The sequence below is a fragment of the Hevea brasiliensis genome, chromosome 16, assembly GCF_030052815.1.
Source record: "Hevea brasiliensis isolate MT/VB/25A 57/8 chromosome 16, ASM3005281v1, whole genome shotgun sequence".
Lineage (NCBI taxonomy): Eukaryota > Viridiplantae > Streptophyta > Magnoliopsida > Malpighiales > Euphorbiaceae > Hevea > Hevea brasiliensis.
Genome location: NC_079508.1, coordinates 1,166,951 through 1,182,409, shown reverse-complemented (window position 1 = coordinate 1,182,409; position 15,459 = coordinate 1,166,951).

Here is a 15,459-nt window from a genome sequence, read left to right as displayed (position 1 = left end):
TAAAGTTTAGGTATGAAAACTGAAAAATTCTGCTCCCTTAGTTTAAGCTTAGAAATGGTATTGGTGATTAATGCCAACAAGTTTTGAATGCAAAATGTGGTATGTTGGGAGTGTCAAAACCAATGTACCTATTTTCTATGCAAAAGTCAACATTTTTGTTGACTAATGAAGTGAATAGTAACATCAAAACTTGAAATTGAAAAATTAAAGAATTCTAAAGTATCAAATGCCCTAGTATACTTAACAAGATTGGTTTGGATAGTTTGGCATGCCAATAGGGTTCAGTTAGCAGTACTGCACATGGCATTATGCCATTCTGTGATTTTATGGCTTTTAGCCATTTTGACATTGTGTTGAGACTTGGCCTCGTGCCTCATATTATTTACAGCTTGTTAGCTGTTCTGTTGCACACCGGGAGATACATATGTGACCGATGGTGTGACGGCCCGAGGTACTTGATACCCAGTGCCAGTTTACCCGTTTATCCAGTCCAGTCATTCAGTATAGGTTACTTAGGCAACCAAAAGAATGAAAGTGGATAAAGTTAACGAAATAAATGATTATAATGAGTACAAAATAAGTAAAACATCGATACATTCAATGCATATTTATTTCTGTTATTTCTTTCTATTTTACTATTTGCACCACTAAGCATTATTGCTTAGCGCGTTGCTTTTGCCACGCATAGGTTCTGGAGATACTGATCGAGAGACCAGTAGACCGCAGACTGGGTGAGACCATCCTGCAGCTCTGCATAGTATCCGTGTCACCTTACCATCTTCAGTGCATTGGTAGGACACTAGGTTTCATTTTGGTATTTTGTAACTAATTTTTATTTTCTCTTATGTAATTGAACTTATGTAATGTATTTTAATGTTCATATAAATAATGAAAATTGTGGTTATGAATGTAAAATTTGAGTATTTATTTATTGCTTGTATATGAGTATCATGAGAAATGAATGTTTGAGTAATGGAAAGGTTGTTGAAAATCATGTTGAGACTTTGTTGATAAAATGGAGTTGGGATTGTTTGAAAATGATTTTGGAAGTGTTTTTCACAGGTTTCGAAGAACTGTTTTCTCCATTTTTAGCCGGTACTCTACCGGATTTTTTATAAAATTTTCGGAACCTCAAATAAATTATAATGTCAATAAATGACTTAAATGAAGTGTATTTCACAAGTTATATTCAAAACTATGATAAAAATTAATTAAGATAAAATAGAGTGTTCCGGTACACCGTGTGACATATCTTACTCGGATATACTGTAGACGAGTAAGGGGTGTCACAGTTATGGTTGGAAAGTCAATCAAAACTTAAAAGTGTTGTTGATATTGATAAATTCATATCTGCTAAATTGCTAGACAAAGTGGTTAATTCTATTGATTTTAAGTTAATTTCTTTGTTTATGATTCATGGTCCATGTGATTTTATGAATCAAAATTCTCCTTGCATGAAAAAAGGTCGATGTTCATAATATTTTCTTGAAAAGTTTCAAGAAGAAACTATTATTAACACAAGAAGATTTCCTGTATATAGAAGAAGGGAAAACAATACATGTATAGAAAGGAATGGAGAAAAATTAGATAACTCATTTGTAGTGCCACATAATAGAGATTTGGTTGTCAGATATCAAGCACATATAAATGTTGAATATTGTTATTTTTCAACTTTCATTAAATATTTTTTTAAATATGTGAATAAAGGATAAGATAGAATTTGTGCTATATTAGAAAATGAAGATAGGTATGTAGAAAGTGATAGGACAAATACAGAAAGCTCTAAATATGTTATTGATCAGAATAAAATATTTTTAGAATATAGATATACTTCTGCATGCAAAGCTGCATGGAGGTTATATGATTTTCTAATTCAATGTAGAGAATCAGTTGTAAAGAGATAAGTTGTACATGTACTATCCATGTGATTTTATGAGTCGAAACTCTCCTTGCATGAAAAAAGGTCGATGTTCGTAATATTTTCTTAAAAAGTTTCAAGAAGAAACTATTATTAACATAAGAAGATTTCTTGTATATAGAATAAGGGAAAACGATACATGTATAGAAAGGAATTGAGAAAAATTAGATAACTCATTTGTAGTGCCACATAATAGAGATTTGGTTGTCAGATATCAAGCACATATAAATGTTGAATATTGTTATCTTTCAACTTTCATTAAATATCTTTTTAAATATGTGAATAAAGGACAAGATAGAATTTGTGCTATATTAGAAAATGAAGATAGGTATGTAGAAAGTGATAGGACAAATTTAGAAAGCTCTAAATATATTATTGATCAGACTAAAGTGTTTTTAGAATGTAGATATACTTCTGCATGCAAAGCTGTATGGAGGTTATATGATTTTCTAATTCAATATAGAGAACTAGTTGTAAAGAGATAAGTTGTACATCTTCCCAATATGAATAATGTTGTTTTCGAACGTAAATCATCTTTAATTGATATTTTACAAAGACCAAATATAGATAAAACTATGTTAACTGAATAGATGACAACAAATACATTATATGAGAAAGCGAGATTGTTAACCTTTATTGAATTTCCTACAAAATGGGTTTGGAATAATAAAGGAAAAAAAATTGGACTAAAAGGAAAAAAGAACATTGCACTGGAGGGGTTCTTTTGTACATCCAAATTATGGAGAATTATATTATTTAAGAATGATTTTGAATGTAGTTAAAGATGCAAAAAATTTTGTAAAGATATGGACTGTAAAAAATATTATTTACCCAAAATTTTCAATCACCATGTGGTGCTTATGGTATGTTAGGAGATGATAGGGAATGGTTTGATGCTTTAAATGAAGCAATTTGTTGGGCGTCATCTATGGAATTAAGGAAGTTATTTGTTACTTTGATTATTTTTTGTGAAGTTATAGATGCAAAAAAATTATTTGATAAATTTTGAAAACATTTTAGTGATGATATATTTTATAAAATAGGAGAAGTGTTGAATATTGAAAATTTAGTAATCTCAGATAGTTGATTGCAAAATCATGTATTATTTGAATTAGAAAATATATTTAATAAAAATGGGCATTCCATTGTTGATTTTAATCTTCCTTTGCCAAATATTGTGTATGTAGATAATGTAGACAATCGACTTTTGTTGGAAGAAATAAGTTATGATATTCAAGAATTAAAGTCTACTCATGATATTAAATTTGCTTTATTAAATGAAAAGCAAAAAATTATATATAATCGAGTTTATATATGATGCTTTGAACAAAAAAAAAATGGTTTATATTTTATTTATGATCATGGTGAGACTGAAAAAACTTTTCATTATGAAACAATCATTTCAAGAATTATATTAGAAAATAAGATTGTTTTAACTATTGCTTCTTCTAGGATAGCTGCTTTACTCCTTTAATATTCTCAATTTAAATTTTTTATTGAAATAAATGATTCTTCAGTCTGTGGTTTAAAAACAAAGGGACAAATCTAACAACATTAATTGAACATACCACCTTGATTGTTTGGGATGAAGCACCAATGGCTCATTTATTTATTTATTTTTGAATCTATTGGTCATTCATTTAGAGACCTTTTGTGTAATGGTGAATCATTAGATGAACAATTACCTTTTGGTAGAAAAGTTATATTATTGGGTGGTGATTTTAGATAAATTTTTCCAGTTGTTGTGAAAGGTAATAGAAGCAACATGGTGAATGCTTGCATAACAAATTTTTTGTGGCCTCATTTTCATGTTTTTAAACTTTTAAAGAACATGTGCTTGCAAGATTCATCTATAGACTGTATGTATTAAAACAGACAATTTGATTTTACTAATTGGCTTTTACAGGTTGGGGATGGAACATTGCATTCAACCCAACATGAAAATGAAGATATAGATCATTAGTGGATTGAAATACCTAATCGATTTTTGTTATCAAATAATGATGACCCAATTAGACAAATACTAAATGAAACATATCCATCTTTTGACATTCATTTTATGAGTTTATCTTATTTAAAAGAAAGATCAATTGTGACTGCTAAAAATAATGATGTTGATGTTATAAACAATTACATACTTGATTTAATGCCAACAAATTATAAAATATTTTATAGTTTTGATTCAATTTGCTGTACAACATCAAATTTTGATGAATTGCAAGTTTTATATCCAATTGAATTTTTTAATTCTCTTAGTTTTAATGGATTTCCATATTATAAATTATATTTGAAATTATACACTCCTATCATGTTGCTTAGGAGTTTAAATCCAGCAATAGGTTTATGTAATGGAACTTGATTACTTATCACAGAACTTGAAACAAGAGTAATGGAAGCAAAAATTATAACCGTCACTTTTGTTAAGACCAAAGTTCATATTCCTAGAATTGTTTTGCACATGTATGAAAAAAAAATGGCCCTTCATACTAAAAATGAGACAATTCCTGATTAAACTTTGTTATGTGATCACAATAAATAAAAGTTAAGGCCAAACATTAAAAGATATAGATTTATATTTGTATGAACTTGTCCTTTCTCATGGCCAATTGTATGTTGCCTTATCAAGAGTCACGAGGGTAAAAGGAATTCATATTGTTCTTAATTCTTCTAAAGATAGAGATGATAATTTCAATAAAAAAATTAGTACAAAATATTATTTATCAAGAAATTTTTAATGGTATTACTTTTTTTGTGTAACATTTATCAAATAAATTTTGATGCCTATTTTTTATCATGTTTTTTTTTCTTAATAATTATTAGTGTGTTATATTAACTCATTAAATAGTTTTGTAAATTTTTTATTCTTGATATTAATTTCCTTTGATTATTTTTCTGAATTTTTAACAATTAACATTTGGAATTTGTACAGTATGGTTGAAATTTTTTTGTTCATGATTCTATTTTATATAAATCTTATATTTTGAGTTATTTTTTTATTGCATTTTTATAGATATAATTTTTTAAAAATGATTATTTTGTTATGGTTAACTAAATTGTGTTGTTTCATCTAGATTTAGAGATGGATGATTTATTGTTATCAGATTTGAAACTTGGAATGACAAATTGTAAAATACAAGTTAGGATACCATGGATATGGGATTTTATTAATCCATTGAATGCTAAAGACCTGTTTAATATGGACTTTTTGATGCTAGACAAGCAGGCAATTATAATATCAATTATTATATAATTAATTCATTTGTTTTAAATAATACTAATTTATTCGATTTTTTATTTTAAATTCTTCAAAGGAAATGAAATGCAAGGTATTATTAGAAAAGTAAGATGTTGACTATTTCAAACCTTTGTTGATAGAAGGGAATGTCTATTCTCTTTTGAATTTTCTGGTGATATCTACTTCTAGATCACATAGACTCTGTCCAAGAGATGAACGAATAATATTATCAAGGAATACAATGGTGAAATGAATTCACGATGATGATCATGCTATTCCTTTTGAAAAGTTTCATTTCTATGTTCAAGGATATTATTAATGCAATCTCGCAAGATATTACACTGCATGGTACTTTTTTTTGCCCAATATATATTTTACAATTACAATATTTTATGTTAGAATTTGGGGAGCCCAAAGCACCTGGAGAGAATCCTTCTTGATGGGTCTTATGAAAGAACACGCTCATGGGCTTGACAACAAATCCAACTCAAAATCTTAAGGCAATGAGTTTATGGGTCCTTCCCACTTATATGTCTTTTACTCATCCCATCCTTTTTTGATATGGGAATTCCACACTTGTATATTCCCAATAATCTCTCCCTCAAGTGCAAATTTCTTCTACATTGGGCTTATTAGGCCTGCTCTCCCTTAAATGAAAGCCTTTTTTTTTCTTAACTCAAGTATTACGGTGTCACCAAGAGCCCCAATTACTCCACAAAACCCACTCGAACATGCACCTCTAAAAGCCATGTTAGAGCCATCATGTGTACGGAGAGTTCCCACTTTATTGATATGCTTTTCTCTAGAAGAGTGCCTTCCTGCTCCATTAGGCCTACCAGAAGTCACCTGGCTCTTTCATCCACGTGTCAGAGCATCATGAGAATCACTGACCACCATTTTTATACTCATCCATTGCCAAACCAAGGCTCTGATATCACTTGTTAGAATCTGGGGAGCCCAAAGCACCTGGAGAGAATCCTTCTTGATGGGTCTTATAAAAGAACACACTCATAGCCTTGACACCACATCCAACCCAAAATCTTAAGGCAATGAGTCTATGGGTCCTTTCCACTTATATGTCTCTCACTCATCCCATCTTTTTCCGATATGGGAATTCCACACTTGTATATTCCCAACATTTTATTTATATGGTACATGTCTTTGCCTAATATGATTTAGTGATATTTTATATTTTATAATTTTGCATTAAATAATATCAATTAAAACAACTCATTTAAGAATCATAAAAATTTGTGCAAGATTGATAGTGAAACTTGTCATATTTATGACCCAAAATCCTAGTTGATTGGGAAGACTCTTTCCTAATTTGAATAGGAAAAATATTCCTCAATAGGATGGAGAATATTTCCTATATAGAGCAGAACTCTTATTTTAGTATTATTCAAAAATTGAGTGGGATTCCTAATTAGATTAGAACTGAGAGACTAGCATTATAAATAGAAGTATTGTGAAGAGATTAATTTCGCTTTGCTCATGAAGAGAAGCTTTACCCATGAAAAGTGGCTTTGCCCATTGAAGAGAGTAGCTTTCAGCTCATGGTGTGAGGTTGTCACCCATTGTAGAGAGGAGCTTTGCTGATTGCTAAGGATTTGGCTTTACCCTTTGATGAAGTGCTTTTGCCCATTGCAGTCTTATGAAGGGAAAGAGGCTTTGGCCTAAGTTGGATAAAGGGTATAACTCAAAAGAAAAGGATTATAGCCCATTGTAGTTAAAGGTACCTTTTGTGGTGCAGTAGTTAAAGTAGTAAATATATTAGCTTATGTCTAGAGGAGATTGAAAGGAATAACTAATATGTTTACTATGAGTAGTTTATTGTGAGAGATCTCTTGCTTGTTGTTGGGTTAATGAGTAGTATATTTTGAACTTATATTGATAATTTATTATTGATGATAGTGGAAAATAACAAGCCCATGAATTTAGCCTTACATAGAGAGAGTGTACCACGTAAATATTGTGTTTTGTAGGTTTACTTTGTTTCTTTGCAGTTTACACACTTCCATAATGCACAGCAAAACTGTCCAACTCTGAGTAAGTATATTCATTAATTAATGTGTAATTGTTAAATTTCTTAGTTGTCATTTTATTAATTGTGCATATTATATTAATAATTTTTTTAATGTTATATCAGCGAAATTATTTTTGTTATTCTATGGGATAAAATAGCTGAATCTCTTTCTATCAATGAAATATTGGAAGAAGAAACAAAAGGACCAATGGTTGGTATCTTTGTTGGTTTGAAAAGAAAAAGAACAATGGGAATGTTCTCATATTTATAATTTTCTATTTTTCTAATTTAAATGATTTATTTACTTCACAAAAAAGCATGAAACGCAGATGTAATTCTCTTCAATCCATAAAGTTCTATGTTAATTTGTTGATACCGAAAGTTGAAGCATTGATTGATGTGTAAATTATAATTTCAATTTTTTTTTTCATTATGAAACAATTTATTATTTTAAAATTAGTCTATTCTTTATGTCTGTATCCATGGCTTTATGCCCGTACTCATGGCTTTATACCTGCACTCATGGCTTTTATGCCCGATTATGTGTTTTGATGGCTTTTTGCCATATTGATTGCATATGTGGTTGACGTACTGAGCTTACACGTCCCATGGTATGACGGCTCGAGACACTGCGGTGTCCAGTGCCAATGACCCGTTATCTAGTTTAGTCAGCCTGTCATAGGTTACTTGGGCAGTGAAATTTATTGAAATAAGTTAGGGATATTAGCAATTAAAAATATTAGAAATTAAATAAAATAAATGAGTAAGATGACCTAAAATAAATTAGAATAGTTATTTATTAGAAAGAATTGAAATGAACTGGACCGATATTAAAATTTACTTATTATGAGATAATATGAGATAACCTAGAAAGTATTGAGAAAATGCTAAAAGATTAGCAAAGAAAATTATAACATACATAAATATTGCAAATGTGACTTACATAATAATATAAGCATAAATTTATTATTTTTAGATCATTTTTCTATGTACATTATTACTGTACATTGGCGAAATAAACACTTCCAAAGAAGACTAAATTAGGATAAAACATATTAAATTTTAGAAATTGCATATGAAGTATAAATAAATCTTAATTATCCGAATTATATTTTGTTTTTATATTTATTTGTATATTATTTTCTTGTTATATTATTGCAACACTAAGCAGCAATGCTTAGCGCGATGGAATTGTTTCCTTCGCGCAGGTACTGAAGATAAAACCCAACGGATAAATTACTGAAATTTTTGGAGTCCAAATTTGCAAAGTGTCAAAGGTTGTCTCCTCCTCAGCAATGCATGTAGATAGGGCTCACATTAGGCATATCATGTATTATGTGTATATTATTTATTTCTGATATTGTAATGTAAATTAGCAAATTATAATTAATTTGTATATCATGTAAATTAAGGATTTATGTAATTAGTTGCAAATTATATAAATTAATGTAAATTTGAGAATTTTGCTATAGGAATGGAGCATGAATGAATTTGTACAAATGAGTATGGATTTGAATTACATAATGATTTTTGAAATGATGATATGAGTATGGATGAGATTATTATTAGAAATTATTGTTGAAATTTTCAAATAGGTGAATAGTGAAATACGCCAAATGGCAATAGAAACAGGGGAAACTTCGCTGGTTTCTCCTTAGAAAAATATTTAATATTAAATTGTAATGAGAAAAAAATTATTAAAAAAATAAAGTAAGATAAGATAGGGTGCTCCAGCACTGAGTGTAGCACGCCTTGCTCGGCTATACTGTAGTTGGGTGAGGAGTGTTACATTAATAGACAAGGGAGCACAATCAACTGCAAATGAAAATCATGCTTAAGTAATTTTTGGGTAGAAATAGGTGATAATAGAGGTTCAAGAAAATATAACATAGCAAAGAGAAGAAAGATACTAACTTTGATGACAACTGAAACTAACTTTGATGACAACTGAAACTGAGATTAATTTCCCAACCATCAATGAGATAAATTGAAGAATCACAGGAAAAAAAAAGGCAATTACAATCACCCATGAAAAAGTCAATACTAGCACTTTTGATATAGAATTTTGTATCCCCCATTTAATATTTGCTAAAATTCCAAAACCTATAAAAAAATTTTCAGCTACCCATTTGCTTTTAATTAATTTCACTATCTCCTTTGCACCATAAGCAGTTTAGTAAAAACATAGAAAGATGATCAGAGAAATATATAAAAAAAATACATCACATGCATTGTACATATCAACAGTTTCTCATATCTTTATTCAAACACTTGAAAGTAATCTAAAAAGAACCCAAAAATCTTTGTATCCCAATCACACCAAAGTAATCTAAAAATTGATGTATTCTTGCATAAATGTGAATGAAATCATGTGAGAGGAAAAAAAAAAAAAACAAATGAAAAGTAATCATTTAACTTGGGTACAATTCAAAATAACCATGCAACAAATTTAAAGAAAGAAAAGAAAAATTAAAACTTGAACAACATACCTGAATTAACGAGCGATATGGGTTAATCTTGCTCCTGTACTTCTTTGCTTGAATCTTTGAATTGCAGGTGTTTGATAAAATACTAGAAATGTCGAGTTATGAATGTCAACTAAGCAATTTGAGACTATTTAGTGTGTTGGTATTTTTATTTGATGATGTCAATAGATGTTAAAAGGGGGTGAGCACTATCATCGAATCTAAGAGATAGATCTTGATAAGATATTTCTTTTTTTTTTTCATTATTTTCTATTCTTATTATTTGAAAAAGATATTTATTAATTTATATTCTCTTTTAAAAAAATTAAACAAAATTTTTATGCAAAATATTTTTAATATGCAATTTAATAAAATACATAATTTGTATATGTACTATTTTATTATTCAAATATATTTAAAACTAATACATTTAAATATCATTTCCATGGCTCAAAAAATAAATTGCTTTTTAACAAGCAACAAATATAATTTAAATTTTTATTTATACAAAGTATTTAATTTCTATCACTTTAAATGTAACACAAAAAAATCTATAAACTACATAACAAAATATTTTCTTCGATTATTAATATGTTCTAAAAATATTTATATGAAATATTTAAATCCTAATTATGTCAAATAGACTATAAAAAATATAAATGTTATTCTAAAAGAATATTTAATATTTAAATAAATAAGTTCATAAGAGAAATACAATTGATTAAGATAATACCTTAACATATACAAATATTATTATTAGTATATTATTAAAAAAATATATTATTTTTTTTTATTTGTTAAATCTGTGTTTTAAAAAAAAATGTTTGCCCGTAGCATTGTGCGGGTATATCACTGGTTTTTTATTATTTTATTACTATAAGCTTCATTCTTTCCAAAAAAAAAAACTTTTAACCTCTATGTTCTTAAATATATTTATTAAATATTTTTTAAAATTAAATTAAATTAAAATTTTTAATTATAAAATTTTAAAATAATTAAATATTTTTTTAAAAAATTAATCATATAAGATAATATTTTTATTCATTTCGAATAGAAAGCGAAAGCAAAATAGCTAAATTATAATTTTACTCTTATAAATATTATTTTACTTATAGATAAAGAGGGTAAAACATAGATTATATTATTAATAGAGCCATTTTCTTTCATTTTTTTCTTTTCAATTATCTAAACAATAAAAAAATAATGTTATTTTTCCTCCTCACTTTAAGAAAATATTTGAGGAATTCTTCTTCTTCATTTTACATTTGTGGGAAAGTTGAGATTGACTAGTTGTGGTGGCTCTTTTAAACATGATTCATGAACACGATGTGAAGATAAAGAGTTTGGGTTATCCTTATTCATATTCGTGCTCACTTTCTCCTTCCCATTGGTAGTTTACGAAAGCCCCTTCCCCCACTTCCGTACACTTTTCGACCACAACCACCCACACTAATGACACTTATAACTCTAACACCCTCTAGCAACTCTAGATGTAACATCCACCAATTTTTGATCTTGGAATACCTACTATCGAGTGGAATTACAAACAAACTTAGGATTTCAAGGAATGGTGGATGTGGTGGTAAGTGTGTTGAAGGTGTTATTGGTGTATGCTAAATGGTTGGGGTGTTAGAGGCAAAGTTTCTCTTTTTTTTTTTTAATTTTTTTTATTTTAGAAACAGTAGGATTTTCAACTACCGAAAGTCCCTCAGGTGCCGTAAGTATAAATGGTCTTTTTACTAAAAAATAGTGCGAAAATTTTGAAATTCTCTCCATTCTCCCCTACTGTGGCATGCAAAGGTGAAGACATTCACCAAATTCAAACCAAAGCCTTTTCTCTTTTTGGCAATTTGTAAGCTTTGATTGTTTAAAGATCTTGTTTGGGTTTTAATTTCTCACAAATTCAAAATGGTTCTCCAAAGGTGACCATTTTCTATGGTTTGAAATTTAAGATTTTAAAAGAAGTGATTTCATGTAAGAAATAAAATTAATTAAACCCTGAGAATGTTAAACCTTTTGAATCAAACTTTTGAGTTTCATTTTTTTCTCCTTTTTTATTGAAATGAATAGGCATATGACTTGTCAATAGGGTTTTGGGATCTTGAAGCAGCTAAGTAGTTGTTATATATTTGGTGTATATTGTTAGAAGCGAGTTTTTAGAGCTTGAGAAATGAAATGATCAAGTTTTGGGTTGATAAAGAGCAACAGAATGCATATTTGGAATTCTAGAAATTTCCAAGTTCAACTACCGAAGGTCTTAACTTAAGTAACTGAAGTTGCAACTATCACTTGGGGATATTTTATGTTTTGGCTTTTGGCAGCTGAAGTCCTTCACTTTGATAGATGAAGTTGCTTTGGCCTGCCTTATTTTCCTTTTTGTTTTAAGGCTTTGAAACTTATTTTTAGACACTGAATGGACCAAGAATAAACTATATGAAATTATATATAGAGTATTAGAAGTCTGGACAACTCATTAAGGTCCATCTTTTATAGGATTAGACGTGAGGAACCTGAAAAGTTACAATTAAGTAAAAGCTATGGTAAGTGTTGGCGTGTGATAGGCTTCAAGAGGTAAGTAACACTAACCTTAATAAATGATAATCACTTTATTTAATTATAATTGGACTCCTAACCATCCACATACATAATTTCACATTATTATTAGGTTACATGTATCTAGAACACAAATATATTGCATTACTACATAATTAATTGTTGACGCTCGATAGATGTTGAATGACTCATTGATTTCCCTTACATTATGAATAAGATATGGATATGATATGATCATATATGATGTGGTAAGACCAGGTGAGGGATAATAATCTCCTAGTTCACTATTCATGATAGAGGAAGTCTCGAGGAGCTTCTTTATGAGCCGTGCATATTAGTTATGTTATGTAAGAAGAAAAAGTCTTGAAGAGCATATTTATGAGCTTGGAAAATTAGTTTTGGGAAATCACTCGTGAAAAGTCTATCTTATGTAAATTGTTTGTAATGAGTAAAATCATATGCTTTATGCATTCCATATTTATGAAATGAATGGAACTAATAATGAAAAAATGTTAGTTTGCTCACTGAGTTTTCTAAAGCTTACTCCCTTCCACTAGCCCCAGATGAAGAGCAGCAAGAATAGAAGTATAAATAGAGAGGCTAGCAAGTTTCAGTATTCTAATAAATTCTTAATGTATGACTTAAGGATTTTGTAGTGGACATGTAATTGTAAACTATTAGTTATTGCGCTTGGCTTTATTTTATCAAGCGTGTGTAATATGTAAGAAAAAAATAGCTTATGTATGTAACATCCTCACTTACATAATCTGTACGTTATACTGTTCTGATGACTTAGGTTACCCGAGCAGACAGCCAAAGTACAGACAGTTAGAATGTGGATAGCCAGAATACAGATAGTCAGAAATGTTTGAAACTATACTTTGGTGATAGTGAACAGACATAAATTGATGAAATAAATAAAAAGAAAATACAAGAAAAATTAAGAAAAAATAAAAAAGAGGAAATAAAACTAGGTTAAACGAGCCGACACCGTAGCAATGGGTGACCGCACCGGAAAGTTACGGCGAAGGCAATTGTCAACCCTAGGACCGCAGGGAACTCTCATAAATAATTTTCAGGATATAATTAAAGGCCTATAGAGGTGTAATTGACATTAGAAATGTCAAAGAAAGATTAAGGAATTAGTATAAATAAAAATGAAAAATCAAGAAATTGAAAAAAATCGGTGTTACCAAAAAATCAGAAATATAACCCGAGAAGGGGCATTTTGGTCATTTGACACCTTGAGTTGACTTTTGACCTTAATGTCTATTAAAAATAAGTGATATTAAGCTTTGAAAATGTCATGAAAAATAAGAATTGGGTATATAATATAAATAGTGGAAGATTGTTGGCATAATTGCAAATTAAGGAACTTTGGAATTAATTAATTCATTAACCAAGATTAGTGCTCCACTAATCATGATTAAGTGGACCTATATAAGCCTTCTTAGATAGAAAATAATCTCATCTTCAACCTTGCACAAAAACCAGCTGAATTGCCTCCATGAATCCTCCATAGCTGAAACCTCCATAACCACCATGCTCTCATGATTCAAGCCTCATTTCAACATATTTTCTTCATTAAAGCTTGCACACTCAACTTGAGGAAGCTTTTGGGAGCAAGAAAGGAAGGACTTAGTGAGGTTTTGGGAAAGCTCTCAAGAGGTAAGTGTCCAATCTTCCTACCTTTCTTTAGTATCTTGATATTTAGGTTAAGGGGAGTTAATTGGTGTTAAAATTTGAAAGAAATTGTTGAGTTTGCAGTTTGCCCATTTTCGTTAGCCATGGGAGGTAAACTTGCTTGAGTTTTTCTTACACTAAAATGATAGGAATTAGTGTTGATTAAGTGAATTTGATGTATTGATAAATTACTTCCCATGTATGTATATTGAACACTTGAAATTAGGAGTTTGGGAAGTGTATTGGAAAGCCTTGGCATATGGCCAATTTTGGCAGCCTTGAAGTTCATGGATTAATGTTTGATTTCATGAATTTAAGTAATGAATTATGGTATTGATGGATTAAGGGTAGTATATGTAAGAAATGATTGGAATTGTATGTAGTAAAAGTAAGTGATTTCATATGTATGTATATGTTGAATTAAACTTTGAGAATTAGGATTGTAATATGTGCATTAAGCACTTATGTATTCTGCCCAAATTGACATAATTGAGTTGTGATTAATGATTAGTAGAAGTGCCATGTATGCTTATTTGGAGTTTGGAAGAAGAAGGAGATTGAAATTGGGAGTGCCATATCTCCCTTTGTGTTACCCCAAATGGTATGAAGCTAATTGGAGGTGTTTTGGGATATCCAAACCTTCATTTTTTAAGAAGAAACCCTGCCCAAATTTTGTTCATAGGTTAGTCAAATTTTGGCTTTGATACGGCTAGCTTGCTGGATTAGCCTCAGAATTGACCATATGAACAGTATGTGTTCATATGGCCTTAACATGCCCTAGGAAGGTTAGAATGACCTGAATTTGGAACCATTGAAAAGCTTAGACATAGGGGAACACTATTCCTGGAGACCACTTGACCTAGTTTTGCCTTTAACCAAGTCAAACTATTAGCACAAGTTGGGTCACCAAAACTGTCAACCTAGAAATTGACCAAAATACTGTTCCATTGATATGCTTGACCAGTTTTGGCAAAAATGCCATAACATGGTCTCCAAAGCTGAAAATTGAGTGAAACTAGTGCCAAAAGTTTTATAAGATATAGAACAACAATTTTTATGTTTTGACCATGCTCCATAACCCATTGCATGCTAGGGAAAATATTAGCCAAAATTAGGAATTGAAATTTGGAAAATGTTAAGTTGAACCCAGAATGCCATTGATACCCGTGTGTTCAATTGGCCATAAATCACTCAAACAGGTCCAAATGACCTGAAATTTATATCAATGGAAAACTTAGAAATAGAGCTATAACTCTTATGAAGACACCAAAGCTCATAAATGGCCAAAACCAAGTCAATTTGCTTGCCCAAGTTAGGGTACAAATCCGCTAGAATTGAGTTTGACCTAAAAATGACCTAACTTTGCATTAAAAATGCAATATGTCCAGCTTTAGTAAATTGACCATATCTTGGTCTATACAACTCAGAATGACATAAAATCAGTGGTAAAAATTCGATAAGATATAGACCTATAAATTTGCTTCTTTGACCATAAACTAAAAACCAAGGGAAACAAAACATTTAGCTAGATCAATCTAGCATACTAAAAATGAAAAATTGACATTATCATGCAATAAGT